The 3052-nt window shown below is 43.4% G+C and overlaps 1 long non-coding RNA gene across 1 annotated transcript; it reads left to right on the top strand.

Moving 5' to 3' along the window:
* On the top strand, positions 1-2738 carry LOC122364407. The gene is made up of 2 exons (XR_006253548.1): positions 1-490; positions 1698-2738. It is a non-coding gene; the product is annotated as an uncharacterized LOC122364407 (long non-coding RNA).
* The last annotated feature ends 314 nt before the right edge of the window (positions 2739-3052 follow it).

The following is a 3052-nucleotide window of genomic DNA, read 5'->3' on the forward strand; positions in this document are numbered from 1 at the left end:
AAGCTCAAATTATTGAGCGCTCAAAATATTGAGCGTGTGACGTCAGAGGCTCCCATAGGCGTAATGCTGAGGGCTCAAAAAATTGAGCCGTTTCAGGAACACGTTTTGCAAAAGCAACTCGCAACACCTAGGGAGAAATGGCAACACCCTAGGAGAATCACTAATGATGCAAAACAGATTAGGCTTTCATATTTTTCACTGCTCAAGCTTCAATGATTGGGGGAACACCAATTTCTAGGTCGAAATCTTACGGCATACCAGGATGCCTTAAAAACAGGCCAATATTTATGTCGAAATAAAAGTTATTTTTTGTCCATTCACGTTTTTTACTAGGGTTCTGTTGGAAAGAGCATTTTTCATACTACCCAAAATGATTGCGACTCAATTTCACATCACCCATATCAGAGAATATTTTTCATTTGGCGGCGCCGTTTGTTTATTTCGTCGCGACGTCTCCGGTCGCGTGGTTGTCGTCGTCCTTGTGTTGAAGGTAAGTTTTTATCGTTTTAGTTATATTTAGATGTTAAAAGGTACACTGAAAAGTTTGAATATGCTGTGATTTTAACTTTGGAAACACGTAAACGTCAATCAATTCACGTTTTCCTCGATTTGCGTGCAGATAAGTAACTGTCGACGAAAGTGGCGCCATCCGATATGATGTTTTGAGGGAAAGAGACACAACATATTTACGTGAAAATTTTTGTTTTTTAGTGGTCTAAGTGCTTCAAAGAGGCTGTGAATGTTTTCTTCACACAATTTTTCATTAGGTATGATGAAGTAAAAGGTAGTTTCAGTCTTAACTTTCATATAATTGACATTAAAACATATGATAGTCCACTGCTATCAGTGATTGAGTACCTTGATATTTGACATTTCTTATTAAGTTGAATGTATTCTCTATCCATATGTCCTGATAGTAAGTGACAATACTCTGCCAATATGTTTCCATAGTTTTCACATTCATTTTCCAGTCCTTTACATAATATCACAATTTAAAATCAACAAAACTCAACTCCTTCGTTACTTAGTTCACAACACTGACAGCATGACAGACTGACAGTCAACTATTGTGTGTGTGTGAATGCTGAAACAGGATAGCCACTTTGCTGACTGGCTCATTTGAAATAAGATAAAAATGATCATTTATATCATTTCCATCTGGAGGATCGGAGTCAACGGAAAAGGAAGGCCACTTTCAAGCCTCAAGGTCTAGGCTGCCAGACGCCAGTTGGCAGTCACCACCAAATTTATAATAGATTAATTCATTATTATACTTTGAGACCCTTAGGTCACGGGATCGGCATCACATTTTCAGTTTCAATATAGTAAAGGTTTTTATTTGTATGATGTGAAATATTTTCCTGAATCAGAATTTAATTATCCCTAGGTACCTGGTAGAGGTTTCGGATTTAATGCTCATTGTTGGTGTGCAGTCAGGATTTTTTGACAGGTCCAGATAGGGAATCCTGAGCAATTTTATAGTAAAGTGGTCTCCTTATAATCACCACACATTTTATCAAAAGCATTTGTAGAATTCATTCAAGGAAGAATTTTATCAATGTTGCACCCATTTCTTAGACGACCTAGGCTGCATCTTTTTTTAGTTCCTGTTGTATGACATATTTTCCATTTTGTTCCACTGCATAAAGAAAAGAAAATCGTTTGAGATCACCAAACAGCTTTTCTTTTTCTGGCAGGTCTGCACAACCAAGCGGTCGCTGGCGAGGACGTCGGCCGTCCCTGTGGGTAAGGTCATCTGCTCAGCCTTTGTGGAGATCAGCAAGACGTCACCAAGATGAAGACTTCGCTGGAGCAGAAGCCGCTGACCCGTGTCCGATCGGGCAGGTCATGCTCGACGGCACGAGCCACAACTTGAACGACTCGGTGACATCAACAACATGGTGGAGCAGGGGAATGAGTTTGGCGACGTGTTGTGCAACTGCAAGAAGGGTTGTCTGCGTGTTCTGGCCGGCGGAGCGGCGACGCTGCGCAGTCTGTGCTGGTGGTGAGCAGCTGGCCGTGGTGACCGCGCGCGCCCACATGCGCCGACAACCTGTGCGGCTTCGACGGCCCCGGGACAGCCCGATGCCGCCCACTATGCGACGCCGACCGCGCACTGTCCGCACGGCCACATGGAGGTGTGCCCGCGCCTTTTGCCCGCACGCCGCTACCTCGCAGCTGGTCTGCAACCACGCCGTCGCCGCCTGTAGCCCGATAACAAAACGGCTGTCTGATAATGCCGCGTGTTCTTTGTGATGTTGCTACTGTGATGGTTGCTACTGCTGGTCTGAGACTCGATGTTTCCATTCGTCTTTTACATGTTAAGGATTTGATAATGATAAGCTTAGTCCGAGCTTAGGTCGTTTATATCATTTGTTATATGGCATATTTTGGATCAAAGCAGTACGACACTGCCTCCTGCTTTTGTGATGTATGCTGGCAAGACGCAGGTTCCGGTCGCAGCTCACCCGGTTCCAATGTGGTCGGGCTGGCATGCGATAATGTGATGTTGTTTTGCTCGTCTCTGTGTTCCACACTTGATGTTTGTGAATCTAACCCACATTGTATAGTATTTTTGTTTGTTTGCGGCCGATGGCCTCGTAAGTTGTAACCGTGGCAATACAGTTTTTCCTGTATAATTCTCCAATATTCAAGCGTGGGTGGATATCTTTCTGTAATCACGTATTCCCTTATCCCAGTACTGTCAGAAAATATCAATACAGTATTCATACGGATTATTCAAGCCCTGTATAATTATTTGAGGTGTGCCGAATCCGAAAGGCGACCGATAAAACTACTAGCGGAAAATGTGACATGATGCCATGGGTTTGTGAAAAGTTTAGGTACCACGTTAGCATTCAACTTCCTGCATTTCTGTTTCAACTCAGATTAACGTATTTCAACGAACATAACATCAAAAATGGCAGCCAGTACCGGCTTCACCTGTCACGGAGAAGGCTCAATAAATTGAGTGTAGATGCTGGCCGGCACTCAATTTTTTGAGCGCCAGCTGACTGTCGTCTGTCGTGGCGCTCAATTTATTGAGTATCGC

The sequence above is a fragment of the Amphibalanus amphitrite genome, unplaced genomic scaffold (assembly GCF_019059575.1).
Source record: "Amphibalanus amphitrite isolate SeventyFive unplaced genomic scaffold, NRLGWU_Aamphi_draft 000675F_arrow, whole genome shotgun sequence".
NCBI classification, from domain to species: Eukaryota; Metazoa; Arthropoda; class Thecostraca; order Balanomorpha; family Balanidae; genus Amphibalanus; species Amphibalanus amphitrite.